Raw genomic sequence first — 18,245 nt, forward strand, 5'->3', positions numbered from 1 at the left:
GTTATGGCCGCTTAATACATGGCACCTGAGAAGCCACCATACACTAGTGGAGAACTCCGTGTCAGACCATCAGCTGCCGCCTCCGTCTATCTATAGCCTGTATCTATACTCATTAATGTTGCTGCTCCTCAGCAACTTCATTTGCCAGTGTGAAACGTCCGATGCCCCCCTCACCCACAACTCTCTGTCTCACTCCTCCATAGTATGCTTATATTCTCTGTGCAACTGCGGGTGTATCTGCTTGCGAAATGTTACATTACAGTGTCAGCTGCTGTGACAGGGGGGGGGCATCAAATTATAACTTGCCTCCGGGCATCTGGGATGAACTTACGCCACTGAGTTGAGTGCCACACATTGTAGAAAAATAAGCAGTGCAATTTCCAAGTACTTATTGAGTCTATGGGGGCAATTCAATTGTTTAGGACGTCCGTAGCGCCCGTCTAAAGTGACGGAAGCTGTTCAATTGTTTGCGCGACCAGCCCCGCACGAGAAACAGTTGAATTCCCCCTTATAAACGCAACTGTGTGGGAATTAGGATGAAAAGTATACAAATGTAATTATACATATTGCAAACAATATAATAAGCTTCTATATAGAATTAGAAAAATTGAAAACATGCACAGAATTGTATGGTACGAGTATTTTATGGTATAATGTAAGTAATGAAAACCCCATACGTAATATCACTGCGACTTGAAAAAAGGTGGTATAACTACACCAGGGCTTGCACCTGGCTGATAATTAGATGCGAGGCTAAAGCTGGGTACACACTTATACAATGGTGCAGTGATGCGATGTAACAATATATCGCGCACACCGTATAATGCATGGTCTGGCGTATGACAGCACAGTGTATGGTTACATGCTGCATGTAACAGCACCGTGTCATTCATTGCCTCATACCACCTGATATGCAGGATAGCAGATTGGACAATGCGATGAATAACCATCGGGCGTACACACAGGGTCCGATCCTGAAATGGACCCAAATGCCACAATCTCTCACGGATCGCAGCTGCGAAAATATGCAAATTACTCACTTGCCGTCCAGTGCTTAGAGATGGAATCAGTATGAAATACCGACAGCTGGATACCTGCCGGTTCTCATACCGATGCAGGAAACCCGAAGGTAGTACCTCCCGACAGCGGCTTGTAAGTATGCTAACCCTCCCCTATCCCCCCCAACCCTAAAACCCCCGGGGTGGTGCCTAACCCTATGTCCCTCCCAGGGGTGCCTAAACTTAACCCCCCCTTCCCACACCCTAAACCTAATCCTGCCGGGGGGGGTGCCTAACCCTAACCTCCCCTTCCCCTAGCCTAACCCTCCCCGGTGGGTGCCTAACCCTAAGTCCCCCCAGGGGTGTCTACACCTAAACCTCCCCCCACTCTCGGCTACAACCTAACTATCCCTGGCTTACCTAGTTTGGGATGCCGGCCGTCGGGATTTTGGCTTCTCACATTTGCCGCTCTCGCACAAAACCAGAAATATCGAACACAGATCAGGCAGCCATCAGCCTACTGGGTAAGTCTCAGCTATCACAGACAAAAGGGGATATTCATTTTGGGTGCGAAAAGTCCGTGCTGGACTTTTCGCTCCACATTGCAGGTTTTCCGGGGATAAAGTATCGGGCGCGTGCCCGCTTTATCCCCATATTCAATTAGGAAGCAGCGAAAAACGGGAGCCAGCGGAAAGGTAAGTATCGCAAAAAATTAGGAAATTTTCGGGGAAATGTCCCTGGGTCCTCCCTAATCATGTCCAGACATGGGGGTTCACTATGGGTACACCCATTTTAGCCTGCTGAAGGAAGTCGGGGATTGTAATAGCCGCGGCAGGTGCATAAATGCAGCTATTGAAGAAGGGGTGAAGAATAGTACTTAGGTTTTGTTTTGTTTTTTGGAAAAATAACTTGTTCCATCACATTTGGGATACACGAAAATGGGTGGAAGCATATTTTAAAGTCCCTAAAATGATTTTTAAAAATTCTTCAAAAATGCACCTGCCGCTACTCCGGCAATGAAGAAAATACCCGCCGCATATAAGGGAACCCCTCTGGATTTAATTTGGCTTTTTTATAAGTTTGTTCTGTATTTTTTTTTTTCCACCCCAAATTTAAAGGTCATTTTTTGGGGTGTCCCATTTTTTTTTTTTTTTCTTTTAACACATATCTTTTTTTAGGGGACATTCCCAGGGGTGCAGGCTATTTTTTTTTTAAGCCTGCACCCCTAAACCCCAATTCTGCACTTTTTTCCCCAGCAAAAGGATGGTGAAAGCTTATCCCCGTTTTTTTGCATTGACTTCTCGTACCGGCGAAAGTCAATGTAATTGAATACGGGGATAATTGAAATAGGTGAAAATGATGACATTTCGCCTCAAATTGAATACGGCCCATAGCGGGGTCCCCAGACACCCAGAGGGCTCTCCTGCTGCAAGCGAGAACGCAGAGGCTAATTTAGACGCCCAGGAAACAGTATTTAAACAATCCCAACATGCCTGCGTGTCTCTAGCCACCCTCTGTTACCTCCCCCCAACGCTGACTACCTGTCACTCACTTTGCAGGTGTATCCTATGTGTTAGAATATTCGCAATTCAATTGCTGCACATGCGCAGTGCGGCTTACAGGTATGCGCAATGGCCAACAACCACTCAATCTACGGAAATATCAACATTCCGTCCAGGGGCGTTTCTAGTGAGGAGGGGGCCCGTGTGCAGTCTCCGTCACGGGCCCCCTCCTCTCCGATCGGCAGCCAGCAGCGCACTGAGCTGTGCGTGGCCAGCGCCGGAGTTATAGACTCTGGGCACTAGAGTGTGCCCAGAGTCTATAGCGAATGCGCAGGTCACAGGGAAAATGGCTGCGGCGGCCATTTTCCCTGTACTGCGCATGCGCAAACGACGGCTGCGGCCATTTTACAGATGTTTTGATTGCGTCGGACCCCCGCGGCGATGTGGAACTTCAGAGAGGTAAGTATATTATGGGTGCAGGGTGTGCAGTGCGGGACCCCCCTGGACACTCTGCACCCATTATAGATACGCCCCTGATTCCGTCCATCTCTTAATCAGGCCCATTATATGATGTGTATGATATATCGTTCCGATCTGCCTCAGAACTACGTATCGTATGATACATTGTATAGTGTGTGTCCAGCATTAGGTGGAAAGTTCTTGAGCTGAACAAAGGGCCTGATTCAGGTTGGTTCGTAATGTTGCGTTCCCATGCAGCCGGCCGATGTTTGCAATCTGCGCATGTGTATAAGACGCAGTGCGCCTGCGCGAACCAGGCAGTGCGATCGGGAATGCGATCGCAGGCAGTACGCAGACCCAGTACTCAGCGATTTACAGGAAGTGCCATTTGTGGGTGGTGATGGGGGGTGGTTGTACGAACGCAGGCGTGTCAGTGCATTAGAACGCCGTTGCAGAGGCGTGCATAAATTATCCTCAGCGATCCCATATGCAGCCTGAGTACTCACTGCATGCAGGAAGTTTAGCGACTAAAAAATATCAGTTCAGGAGGAGATCGATATTATTTGCACGATTATTCTTTGTATTAAATACAAAGAAGCGAATCCCGTAAACTGTAGATCCAAAATACCGTCACGGGACCACCAATTGGCCATCCCTACTACGGTTGTGGAATTATAGGACTCATGATTGCCAATGTTTTGCTGCATCAATTATGTGAATTTTTTACATAAATAAAACCTCTTGTTGATGTGCTTTTAATGTAAAATCATACCACCTCTCCCCAATTGCTAAGGAGACCCCATGAAATAGTAGCAAGCTCCCCGACTCCCTGAAGAGTCCAGTAATCTCCCTGATTGCATATGCATGCGCAGAACACAACAATCGGCCATTTGCGTGCGTAATCGCAGTTGCGATCAATAATGAATCAGGCCCAGTGTGTTTTAATCAACAACTAGATCTTAGTAACTGATTTGGGGCTTGTTTACATTTATATCTAAGTCAATTTTATGGCACGCCTCTCAGATGTAGCTGTACACGTCCACTTTACCACCATGCAGTAGGTGTTGCTTTCACATTCTCCCTGAAATGCTTTTTAAAAGTAGCAAATATGTGTACAATGCATGTAACATAGGACTAACACCATAATTACCCACATTTGAAGTCTTGTTCCCGGGAGAAGTGGGCAGCGATGGGGGCAGGGTAACGATTGAACTATTTGAACGATTTGAACAATTTAACGATTTCTGACTGTATTAAAATGAATGGAATCGTCAAAATCTGACTGCAAACACAGATGATGTCAGATATCGTTATCGGACATACGGGAACGCGCATCATTGCAGGCCCACATGTCAGATTTTATTTCAGCTATGAACGATTTTTAAAATCGTTATCGTTCATATCTGACAACAAATCTGACTCTGTGTGTATACACCATAACAGCGCATGATTTCCATTTTTCCTAGTTGATGCACAGGTGTAGTCATAACTGGCTGACACATTTTAAAAGATCCACAGGTGGAGCTAATAATTTCACTTGTGATTCTGTGAGGAGACTTGGGAAACTTTCACTGTTATACCCCCTTTCCACCTAAATTCCGGGTCTGACCCAGAGTTGGAACAAAGGGGGTCATTCAGACCCGCTCGCGAGCGGCAGTACGCTCGCAAGCGGGTCGATGCTTTCCATCGCTCCGGGTCTCGCACCAAAGGGGGCGTGCTGTCGATGTTGATTGACAGCACGCCCCCTTTGGTGGGCGTGCCGGGGGCGTGCCTGCCAGGCGGAGGCGTTCCCATGGGAACGCCTACCGTCTGAAGCCGGCCCCACTGACATCACTAGTGATGTCAGTGGGAGTGATTTTGGCGCTGATAGAGCCAAAATCACTCTAGGGCTTGTGGCAGGGAGACCCTACCGCAGGGTCTCCGTCGCAAGTCCGATGGTTGCGATGGTCAAGACCATCGCGACCATCTTTTTGGCTGCTCGCATATGCTGTGGGTGGTCACCCACAGCTATACGAGTGGCCAAGAGGCCGCTCCATTTTCATGGAGGAGGGCCCTGATTCAGAGCGAGCGCTCTGGTCAGAGCGTTCAGCTCTGAATCAGGCCCAAAGTTCCTATCCGGATCAGACCCGGAATTTTGCCGGCGCCGACTCGGGATATTCCCGAGTCAGCGCCGCTCACACCGCAGTCGGGTCTGCATAGACCCGGCTTTTGCGGAGTGAAAGTGGTCGCTTGGAGATGACATCATCTCCAAGCGCCACTGAAGCCGGACTAATCGGCCGGCTAGCAGCGCACTCCAGGTCATCGTGACCTGGAGTGTGCTGTTCTCACAGCAGGGTTTCACGGGCTAGGCCCGTGTTAAACCCTGCTAGTTACCTGGGTTGGATTGCCAGGTCACTCGACCCGGCGATCCAACTCTCTCCCCTTTTACACCAGGGAGCTGCCCGGGTTAACCCTTCAAAAACCCGGGTTTTAGCTCCGGTGTAAAAGGGGTATTAGTGCTCCCTGAGGAATGAGTTTGGGAAACACTGATCTAATACATTCTATAAAATGATAGCTACAATCTGATTGGTTGCTGACCTTTTGGCTGCCTTCTCCAGTAGGAGGCAGCCAGGTCGGAACTGCATGAGGCGGGGCTCGACTGAGGTGGGTGGATCTGGGGGGCATAACGACGTGATAGCATCATCAAAGCCTTGCCCAGCCCCCGCTATGCAATGCCGAGATTACAGGGAGCAGAGCTACGATAATGTGATTCATTACAAATTAAGTCTTTGGCCTCTTGTGGAGCCCACTTCACTGTGGAAGTGGGCGGTCACGGCTGGGTTGTCCCAGCACCCAAGAGACTTGTCCACCTTTTCGGGTGGCTGGGAGTTAAACTAGTTTTTTGGGAGCCTCCTGTCCAGTCCGGCAGGGTAGACAAGTATGGAAACGCCCATAATCAATTTTTTTTCTGCTCTCTCTTAAACTACCGCTCCCACCCACAACTATTATTATAATTATTATTATTATTTTTAACAGTTTCTTATATAGAGCAGCATATTCCATTGCGCTTTACAAATGGAAATAAGATTAATAGAACCAAACTGGGTAGTAACAGACAGACATAAAGGTAAGAGGGCCCTGCTCGCAAGCTTACAATCTATAGTGAAATAGGTGGGTAGAATCAGAAAAGCGAACAGTGAAAGAGCGATCAGATAGGTAGGATGATAACCATGTGTCTTGAAGACCTAGGGATTGTAGTGTTTGTATGAGAATAGAGTGATCAACAGTATCAAAGGCAGCAGAGAGATCTAGAAGAATAAGAAGTGAGTAATGGCATTTAGCCTTGGCAGTGACCAGATCATTTACTACCTTAGTCAGTGCTGTCTCTGTGGAGTGTTGGGAACGAAAGCCTGACTGAAGTGGATCCAATAAGTTGTGCGAATTAAGAAAGACTGTGAGGCGAGTGTAGGCAAGTCTCTCCAGTAGCTTGGAGGGGCATGGATATAGGATGGTAATTTGAGAGAGAGTTAGGGCAGAATTTTTTTTTTTTTCAAAATGGGAGTAATTACTGCATGCTTGAACAGTGATGGAAAGATACCAATAGAGAAAGAGAGATTACAGATTTTAGTTAAGGATGGGATGAGCACAGGGAACAGGGGGTCATTCAGACCCGCTCGCGAGCGCAGGACGCTCGCAAGCGGGTCGATGTTCCCACACTGCGCATGCGCACGATGGAGGGAGCTCCATCGTGCACATGCGCGAGACCCGGCGAGCGACGGGCTCTCCATCGCTCCGGGTCTCGCACCAAAGGTGCGTGCTGTCGATGTTGATTGACAGCACGCCCCCTTTGGTGGGCGTGCCGGGGGCGTGCCTGCCAGACGGAGGCGTTCCCATGGGAACACCTACCGTCTGAAGCCGGCCCCACTGACATCACTAGTGATGTCAGTGAGAGTGATTTTGGCTCTGATAGAGCCAAAATCACTCCAGGGCTTGCGGCAGCGAGACCCTACCGCAGGGTCTCCGCCGCAAGCCCGATGGTCGCGATGGTCAAGACCATCGCGACCATCATCATGGACGCTCGCATATGCTGTGGGTGGTCACCCACAGCTATGCGAGCGGCCAGGAGGCCGCTCCATTTTCATGGAGGAGGGCACTGATTCAGAGCGAGCGCTCTGAATCAGGCCCAGAGCTTTACTGATTTGTGAGGGTATAGGATCCAGAGGAGAGGAAGTAGAGTAGGAGGATGAGAAGAGTGTAGATACTTCATCTTCACTTGTGGGGTCAAATGAAGAAAATGTGCCAGTGGGTTCCGGTAGGTAATTGAGCTGGTCACTGGCTGGGGAAAAGCCCATCATTTCATTTCCGATATTATCAATCTTGTCCTTAGGGGCATTTCTAGAGAGGAGGGGGCCCGTGTGCAGCCTCTGACATGGGCCCCCTTCTCTCTGTTCGGCGGCCGGGAGCGCACTGAGCTGTGCGCGGCCAGCGCTGGAGTTATAGACTCTTGGCCACTAGAGTGCGCCCAGAGTCTATAGAGCAGGGGTGGGGAACCTTTTTTCTGCTGAGGGACATTTTGATACATATAACATTATTTGCGGGCCTGGTGCAGGTCACGCCCCCTCCATGTGATGTCATATGGGGCGGGGCCACAATCACCGATGATTACAACAATGCCCAGAGCGTCCTGAGGATGCTCTGGGGAGCTGTATGGGCAGCGGTGTGACCGTCTGAAGCGTCTTAAGGATGCTCCAGGCGGCACTGCTGCATAGTTTCTGGCTGCAGGGTGCCATTCCAGGCACCCTGCTAGCCAGATGAGGCTAGCAGAAAAAAGCTCAGAGGGCCAGACCAAATGATTCCACGGGCCTTATACGGCCCCCGTGCCTGAGGTTCCCCATCCCTGCTATAGAGGATGCGCTGGTTACCGGGAAAATGGCCGCAGCGGCCATTTTCCCTGTACTGCGCATGCGCAAACGACGGGAAAATTGCCATTTTCCAGTCGTTTTTACACCGCCGGATCCCCGCGCCGACGTGGGACTCCGGAGAGGTAAGTAATTCTATGGGTGCAGGGTGTGCAGTGCGGGGCCCACCTGGACCCAGGGGCCCGTGTTCCCCGCACACCATGCACCCATTAGAGATACGTCCCTGCTTGCCCTTGAAATAGCAAAAAAAAAAGACAAGATGCACCATACAACCATTAATAATTATACATCATATACAAGGTTTTTGGCATAAATTTGGCCAAAGTTATGAGCATCCTCACCAACGTCAAAGTAACCTCATCGGGTAAGTCCCTAACACTTTGGGGGTTCATGTCTGGGGCATCGAACACCCCAAACTACCCTAGCCAAACCACTCCAGGGCACCACACAAAATAAAATAATATTTTATGGTGCGTCTGGTCTCTCTCTTTTTTCCTATGTTGTAGTATGTTGTAGTATTAAGTCTCAGGGCCTGATTCAGAGCCGCTCGTTAGCGGCCGCTCGTTCGCTCTGAGCGATGTTTGCCCAACTGCGCATGCGTACGGATCGTTATACAAATGCACGAACCAGTCAGTGCGGTCGAAATTCATGTGCTCGAAAAATAGCGAATGCCTGATAATTTGAGTGACAGGAGGAGGCGTATGTGGGTGGTAACAGGGGAAGGTGCTTGAAAACGGGGAGTGGAGATCAGAATGCAGGCGTGCTTAATGGTCAAAACGGGCGTTTTATGGGTGTGCATAATTAATACAGCAACGTCATTGACCACGTCACTGGGTTATTTTATAGCCAGAACTGCTCGCAAGATTGTGGTAGCAAAAACCAACCACAAGAATAGCGAGCAGTTCATACCCTGGTCGATGTACTCGATTAATCTAATAAATAGCGGACATGACGTAGGATGCGAGCGGCCAGGGGGTGTATTTTTCCAAAAAATTACCGCAAGTTTTGTTCGCTCGTTCAGACCTAGAGGCGTGAACAGACCGCAAAGAGCGAACGGTTCATTTGAATAGCCACCCCTTTTTCCATAACGAACGACCGCAAATAGCGGCCGGCTCTGAATCAGGCCCTCAGCTAGGTAGCACATCCTATTAGAAAGAGCTTGGGTGTGCAATCCAGGCCCCCTATGTGTATGTATACACACATGAAGGCCGAGATGCCTTCAATTTGGACTAGCAGCCCGCCCACCTACCTCTGATGTTTTTAATTAGGGACCTAACATTTGCTAACTGCACAGTCTGTATAGCAAAGCCACAGGTAAGACCTATATGCATTTAGAACTATATAGCATGTCAGTTATGGGGTGAATTTTGGGGCGTGGGGCCCCTTGAACTGCTCAGGCTGGACTTCTTTGGGGCACCACCACTTTATTTAAAGGTGCATACACACACAACGATTTTTTGAACGATTATTGATAACGATATCGTTTATCGTTCAATCCTTGAAAAAATCGTTCACTTTCTGAGTTGAAATGATGAACGATTATCGTTCATGCGCGTTCACATTTGTAGTTCAGTCAGACTGACCAACTCAACGATTTTCAGTAAGGGAATATGCAAAAATCGTTTGTAGTTCAAAAAAAAAATCGTTCATTACATTTAGTAAATAGATTTTCGATCATTTTTCCCTTGAAAAAATTAACGAAAATCGTTTACTAAAAATCGTTCATTTACTAAATCGTGTGTGTATGCAGCTGCACACTTTATATCACTCTGTTTGTTTGTTTTATGTATGTTACATTTTCACATATTTTAAATTTTTCTAACACTTCCAACACTAAGGCTGCCCATACACGATAAGATTTGTAATATGATGTGTACGATTTCGATCAATAGTAACGATCGATCGTACATATCGTATGTTGTCGTATAATTAGATTGCCTCTCGTACTGGAAAACCGTACGAGGGCAACTTATCTTACCACGATGTGACACACATTGTATGACTTTTGGCAGGTAATACGATCCGATGTCTGATTACGAGGTGTATAAAATCCCTCCTCCATTTTGTAATGAGATACGGCGTTCCGAGCAGCAGCATCGCATCGCAGCGTGTGTAGTGTGATTGAAGTGAGTATACATCATGGCACTCAGGGCCTAATTCAGACCCGCTCGCGAGCGCTGAGTGCTCGCAAGCGGGTCGATGTTGCCCAAGTGCGCATGCGCACGATGGAGGCGGCTCCGTCGTGCGCATGCGCGAGACCCGAATAATGACGGCCAAGCCGTCGATATGGGTCTCGCACCAAAGGGGGCGTGCTGTCGATGGTGATTGACAGCACGCCACCAATGGGAACGCCTACCGTCTGGGGCCGGCCCCACTGACATCACTAGTGATGTCAGTGGGAGTGCTTTTGGCTCTGATAGAGCCAAAAGCACTCCAGAGCTTGCGGCAGCGAGACCCTACCGCAAGGGTCTCGTCGCAAGCCCGATGGTCGCGATGGTCTTGACCATCGCGACCATCATTTTGGCTGCTCGCTATAGCTGTGGGTGGTCACCCACAGCTATGCGAGCGGCCTGGAGGCCGCTCCAAAAAGTAGGAGGGACGGCCCTGATTCAGAGCGAGCGCTCTGTCAGAGCGTCCGGCTCTGAATCAGGGCCTCAGTACTTTTGTCTCTGGCCCTGCATTATATACCTCTATGCCACCAATGCATATGCCCCCTGGTCCTGACATTGTTATATACCACTATGCCATCGTGTGTTCACCCACACATGGCCCTGCATTGTTTATATACCACTATGCCACCAATGCATATGCCACCTGGCCCTGCCATTGTTATATACCACTATGCCACCAACGTATGTCCACCCCCACATGGCCCTGCATTGCTTATACGACGGTCATAATTTTTGTGCTGATTTATGTACACAGATAAATATTTCTGAATTAAAAATTTTATTAAAATCAACTAAACTCAACTATTAACTAAAAACTCAACCAACTATAAACTAGCAACTAAACCATAAACATTATACAAACAATGATAAACAATACAATTTTCAAACATTTAAATATTAAACATATATATTTAGAGATGTTTCTGATTTTTATTTCACAGAAATTAATAGCCCTCGAGAACGCCAGTTTATAAGTGGATTCCTCGAGCGTTATCGCGCTCACAAGTGCCTGTGGAGGGTGAAGTCCAAGGACTATAAGAACAAATAGCGCAGGGCGATGGTGAAAGATGACATGGTCACCTTTTCCCTCCCCTTCCATGGGCTTGTCTGGATTGGGTGAGAAGATGCATCCAAAACCTCCGCACAGTGTATGTTAAAGAGCGGAGGAAGGAGACCAAGTCGCGGGCATCAGGAGCAGGGACAGATGACGTCTATAACAGTACACTCTGGTACTACCCCCTTCTTGAAATTCTCCACGAGGTGGAGCCCCAGAGATCTTCACAAAGTCTACTTGTAGATACAGGCCCAGAAGAAGAGGCTGTACCAGTGGAGAACCCAGAGAATGAGCCGGCGTCTACTATGGATGTGGTAAGTACATACAACTTCATTATCTGATACTGTCCTCCTGCCATGGTACAGTGCCCACTCCATTAGAGTAGGCCAGATATTGCTCCCTGACCTCATTTGCCTGCGCACTCACTGTTGGTGTGGTGACAGAGGGTATTTCTAAACCCTCGTGTGTTTGCTCCTGCTCGTCGATGGCCATCCCCATAGTCCGCAATTGTAAGGTACAGGCCATGACGACAGAATCAGTTTTGTCCACACATAGGTTTATAGCCGTATGGAATATCCAAAACCTGCTGCACATTATCCCAAACGCATTTTCAACTATTCACAGGGCCCTATATAGGCGATAATTGAAAATGGGTTTCTCTCTGGTCAATCCCTTTGTACATACGGCTTCAATAAATGTTCATGTAGAGCAAAGGCCTCATCAGCCACTAACACATAGTTGAGGCCGTGCTTCATAACCGCTGAAGATGGAAAGTTGAGAAGGTTGGTGGATAGTCTGTTATAAAATTCCATATTTTTTAAGGATCCACCATCTGAAGCACGCCCATTTTTTCCCACGTCCACATAAATAAATTCATAGTTGGCATTGACCACCGCCATCAGCATGATACTGTGAAAGCCCTTGTAGTTAAAATAAAATGAGCCGCTGCGGGCAGGCGGGATAATATGTATATGTTTTCCATCAATGGCTCCTCCGCAATTTGGGAAATTCCACCGGCAATCAAATTCATCACCTATGGTCTGCCAGTCCTCCACCGTTGTTGGAAACTAAAATAAAGAAAAAATATAAATTAGACTTTACTGTATATTAACATTAATTTCTCACTACTCCTACAGTCTTTCCCGGCTGACTTGGACCCCTCTAGTCCACAAAGTGCACCAGCTACAACTCCTGAGAGTGTTGCAGAGGTACCACAGCCTCCCCGCCGAACTAGAAGACAGGCGCGCAGGAGTCTGCCAAACCCGGATCCTTTTATGCAGCAAGTCAGACAGGCACTCTGCAAACCCCCAGACCAGTTCAACAGCCTGGGATCACACGTTACAAGTCCCATCCCGGTAATGGAGGAGTACCAACAGCTTCATGCTGAAAAAATTATTTACAAGGTCATTATGCAGGGTACATTAAAGAAACTGACAGGCACCTCCACGCTTGACCTACAGCCTGTAACCCCGTCTCCTTCACTCCCACCTGCAGGTCCTCTACTCCAGTTGCCTCCACTTCATTCCGCAACGCCATCCTACCACGGTCGCCCACCACCAACCTACCTGGCCACAGAACGAATGGGGCCATCCCCATCCATTCCTACACCCCCTCCCACTTACAATATGCCCGAGAGGATCTACCCCTCCACATCCACCGCTTCGGAGATTGTATATAGTGCCATGTTGGCTGAGGGGGTGTGTTGGCCATCCTCATGCTGGTGTCCTGCCTCTGAATATAGGGAGTCACCAGACGCAGCAACTCCCGGAAGGTGTTGTCATCCATACACAGGTAGTTGCGATAATCGTCCGGGTTGTTCTCCCTAATCTCCATCAGCAGGAGCATATGGGAGTGACTCTCCCTCCTCGTCAGCCACTGTTTAGTCCAGCACAACCTCATCCTCCTCAGCTTCCTCTCCTTTCAGCTTCAAGTAGCCATAGGCTAGCAGAAGCGGTATACAATCGGGAAACCGGCTGCCTTAATACCAGCAGCCGGCTTCCCGACTGTAATAGCCCGGCGAGGATGAAATGCCGGGAGTCTAGACATTTCCCTGATGCCGGGAGACCGGCACCCGGCATCTCGATCGAAGGGATGCCAGGCACCGTGAGCGGACAGCCACGGGGGGGGAGGGTTAGGTTTAGGGCACCCGGGGGTACTTAGGGTTAGGCACCCCCCGGGAGGGTTAGGCTAGGGGGAGGAAGGGTTAGCGTTAGGCACCCCCAGGGGGGACTTAGGGTTAGGCATCCCCCCAGGGGACTTAGGCTTAGGCAGCGGGGAAGGGGGGGTTAGGGTTAGGCACTTGGGGTGGAGGTTAGGGTTAGGCACCCCTAAGGAGGGTTAGGGGGTTAGGTTAGGTTAGTTTATACTTACCTTAGGGACGATCAGGATTTCCAGCGCTGTCGGGCTTCCGCTGCCGCGCTCTGCTCATCTGTTGGCCAGGCCATGCAGCCGGCGGTATTTCGCAGAAGCTTATGGCGATAGGAATCCATCAGAAGATGATAGAAATCAGAAGAAACACAACACTTTGTACAAGGCAAGCCTTTAACAAAGCACACTAGCACTGCACAGTGTTCAGCAGGTATATAACCAAGCCTCACTAGTCACAGAGCAGAGTATATAACATCCCTAAAATGGTGGCTGCCTTCCCTAGATAAGAACTGCGCTATTCACATTCCAGCAGATTCATCGTAATGGTTATGTGCACAATCGATCGGCCGTTTACGATTTGCAATCGTGAAACGAAGCTTTGGATCGTATGATCATATGAAAATTCGTACACCTTTTGAACACATCGTATCTAAAATTTCAAGGGAAAATATCAAGGGAAATCTTATAAGACATGTTGTACGTCTTTTTATCGCACCATGTATGGGTCGCATAAGCAGCCACTTTCACTTACCTAACACTTCACTGCTATTTTTATTTTGTGTGGTGCCCTGGGGTGGTTTGGCTAGGATGGTTTGGGGGTGCCCCATGCCCCAGACATGAAACCCCATAGCGTTAGGGACTTATCCGATGAGGTTACCTTGACATTGGTGGGTAAACTCATAACATTGGCCAAATTTATGCCAAAAACCTCGTATATGATGTATAATTATTAATGGTTGTATAGTGCATCTGGCAGTGGCATAACTAGGGTCTTCGGAGCCCAGGGCAAGTTTCAGATTGGCGCCCCCCCCATTAAACAGCCATATATATCTTGCGCGCCTTTGTCGCGCGGCAAAAATATGGGCGTGGTCACCTACCAGAAGGGGCGTGGCTACTGAAAATGGGGCATGCCAACATGACACGCCACCCATTTTTTGTCACATTCCTTTACATTCCATATGCTAGATAGATTTGAGTGCGCTGATCACCTAGATAGTATATACTGATTATGACAGGCTGCTCCTACAGCAGGATCTGCACCTGCTAATATGATAAACAAGAGAAAAGGTGTGTATGGAGCGCTAGTCAAGATCAGGTGACCACAATGTGTAAATTGTATTTATTAAAACTCTTATAAAAAATTAAAACGCGCACACAGGATACAATAAATGATAAGTATCAAGTCACAATAAAAAAACGTGGGTAAAGAGCATCTGAGAACACCTGGAGATGTAATACGGAACTGCTATGAAAGTCCCTCTCCTAAGACGGAGCTTAAGACGGAAGACGGAGTCTTTGCTACCTTGTATTTATCCGTATTACATCTCCAAGTGTTCTCAGATGCTCTTTACCCACGTTTTTTCTGTTATTGTGATTTGATACTTATCATGTATTGTATCCTGTGTGCACGTTGTCATTTTTTATAAGAGTCTTAATAAATACAATTTACACACCGTGGTCACCTGATCCTCACTAGCGCTCCATACACACCTTTGTTCACATTCCATATGCACCTTACCTTTGCGGTAGTTTCTCACAATGTGGAACCTCTGAAGAAATGTATCTTCCCTGGAACGATGGCGTCTTCAGTCGGTATTCACTATGCATGTAGGTCACGTTGTCCGGAAGATGCCTGTTTGTGTCTTAAAAAAGTAATCATAAAACAGCGGTTCAACCAGACTCGTTCCCCCTGTGTAACTTCCTTCCCCTGCGTCTCTCAGCCACACCATCATCTCACTGCATCCTCTCTTAGCCACACCATCATCTCCCTCCCTGTGTCATCTCTTCTTAGCTACACCATCCCCTCCTCCTGCGTCGTCTCTCAGCACACCATCACCGCCCCCCTGCATTGTCTCTCAGTCAGGCGATCAGCTCCCCCCTGCATCGTCTCTCAGTTACGCGATCAGCTCCCCCCTGCATCGTCTCTCAGTTACGCGATCAGCTCCCCCCCTGCATCGTCTCTGTCACACCATCATCTTCCCCTGCATTGTCTCTCATCACAGACACAGATACACATACTGACATATATATATATATATATATATATATATATATACACACACACAGACATATACACACACTGACATATATATACACATACACACACTGACATATACAGTACACACACTGATATATATATATATATATATATATATACACACATACACACTGACATATACACATACAGTACACTGACACATATATACATGCACACACTGACACATATACAGTACACTGACACATATACATGCATACACTGACATATACAGTACACTGACATATATACATGCACACACTGAAATATACAGTATACTGACACATATATACATGCACACACTGACACATATACAGTACACTGACATATATACATGCACACACTGACATATACAGTACACTGACACATATATACATACACACAGTGACATACAGTACACTGACACATATAAACATGCACACACTGACATACAGTTATATACATACACACACTGACATATACAGTACACTGACACATATACATGCACACACTGACACATATACAGTACACTGACACATATATACATGCACACACTGACACATATACAGTACACTGACACATATACATGCACACACTGACACATATACAGTACACTGACACATATATACATGCACACACTGACACATATACATGCACACACTGACATATACAGTACACTGACACATATATACATGCACACACTGACATATACAGTACACTGACACATATATACATGCACACACTGACATATACAGTACACTGACACATATATACATGCACACACTGACATATACAGTACACTGACACATATATACATGCACACAGTGACATACAGTACACTGACACATATATACATGCACACAGTGACATACAGTACACTGACACATATAAACATGCACACACTGACATACAGTTATATACATACACACACTGACATATACAGTACACTGACACATATACAGTACACTGACACATATACATGCACACACTGACACATATACAGTACACTGACACATATACATGCACACACTGACACATATACATGCACACACTGACACATATACAGTACACTGACACATATACATGCACACACTGACACATATACAGTACACTGACACATATATACATGCACACACTGACACATATACAGTACACTGACACATATATACATGCACACACTGACATATACAGTACACTGACACATATATACATGCACACACTGACATATACAGTACACTGACATACAGTACACTGACACATATAAACATGCACACACTGACATATACAGTTATATACATACACACACTGACATATACAGTACACTGACACATATATACATGCACAAACTGACAGCCTACACAGACACAGATATCTCTTTCACACAAATGCAGCCAGCAGCCCCCTCCCCACACATCACACCAACCTCCACCCCCCCCACACACCAACTTCCCCCCCCATAACACACACCCCCCCCCCCACCCACCTGCAGTGAGCAGAGAGAGTTGGGGAAGGAAGAATCACTCCTGTCCTGGTACCCGGAGTCAGACGGCAGCTCGTTTCAGGCAGGTCAGGGAACAGGAAGAGCTCTCACTCTCTCATCAACAAAACTGCCTGTGAGGGGCTGCGCGCTTCCACTGCAGCTCCCCCTAGAGGCAGCCCAAATAGCAGCAGCCTAGCAGGCACAGCAAGCTGACTTGCTCGTTATTAGTCGGGATACAATGATGGCGGGAGGGGGAAGGGCGGGTGTGCGTGCGGGTATGATGCCCTGCCGGCGCCCCCTCTGCTGGGCTCCCTAGTTACGCCACTGGCATCTGGTCTCTCTCTTTTTTATATGTCGTAGTATTAAGTCTCAGCTAGATAGCCCATCCCATTAGAAAGTGCTAGGGTGTGCAGTCCAGGCCCCCTTCCCCCAAAAATAGTGTCCTTGAAATATAAAGCAAGATCTTGTGCACTGATGGTAGCAGGTGGGTTGGGTGAGGGAGGGGTAAGAAGTCATTTAAATGTATTAAAAAGCCCCTTGGGGATAGAGGCTTGGGTAGAGATGAGAGATTGGAAATATGTTTTTTTTGGCAAACACATTGTTATACCCCTACCTTATATATCAGGTGTTCTCCACACCTCTTGCACTGTAAGCACCTCTATAGTTAATGTAATTTGTGTGCAACATAATTCACTGAATGTCTTCAGCTAATGAGCTGCATAATCTATTGGCCATTTATAAAAAAAAAAAAAAAAGAGAGATCTTGTTAGTATACCATAATTAACAGACTAAAAAACAATTTGACCAAAACTAAATTAAATGTAATAAATATTGTGGGTAATGGTATGTCTATGATATAATGGAGAAAGTGATATAAGTACATGACAGACACATGAAAAGTCTTTATATGCGGCCCAGTGGGGCTGCGAATGAAAATCTGCAATTTCAGTGCGCAATTGGGGCAATTTGATTTGCCGTTACGAAGTTTCCATAGCATTGCAAGGACACATCACGAGCATTGCCTGCAATTTAATCAACCCCAATAATTGCAATAAAGGAAGACATAAATCAACCATGAATCTCATACTTCAGCCATTCATACACTTGGTGAGGAGTACAACCACTGAGATACTTGCAAATTAGCATAAAGCAGGGGTGCATGCCTGTGCTGCCTACCCCAGCATCTGACAGCCATCACTAGGAGCTGCCGGAGATCAGTTAGAGTGGTTCAACCTCTGACAAGTGCTACTGCACATGCGCATTGTCCCCGCATGTCTTTACTCTCTGGCGTTCTGCATAGAC

The 18,245-nt window shown here is 47.3% G+C and overlaps 1 long non-coding RNA gene across 1 annotated transcript; it reads right to left on the reverse strand.

Moving 5' to 3' along the window:
- Positions 1-10,832: 10,832 nt before the first annotated feature.
- Positions 10,833-17,054, reverse strand: LOC148501370 (uncharacterized). The gene is made up of 3 exons (XR_015870056.1): positions 16,947-17,054; positions 14,969-15,092; positions 10,833-12,149 (listed from the first exon to the last, which is right to left on the reverse strand). It is a non-coding gene; the product is annotated as an uncharacterized LOC148501370 (long non-coding RNA).
- Between the last annotated feature and the right edge of the window lie 1,191 nt (positions 17,055-18,245).

The sequence above is a fragment of the Taudactylus pleione genome, unplaced genomic scaffold, assembly GCF_031769625.1.
Source record: "Taudactylus pleione unplaced genomic scaffold, aTauple2 ptg000520l, whole genome shotgun sequence".
Taxonomy (NCBI): domain Eukaryota; kingdom Metazoa; phylum Chordata; class Amphibia; order Anura; family Myobatrachidae; genus Taudactylus; species Taudactylus pleione.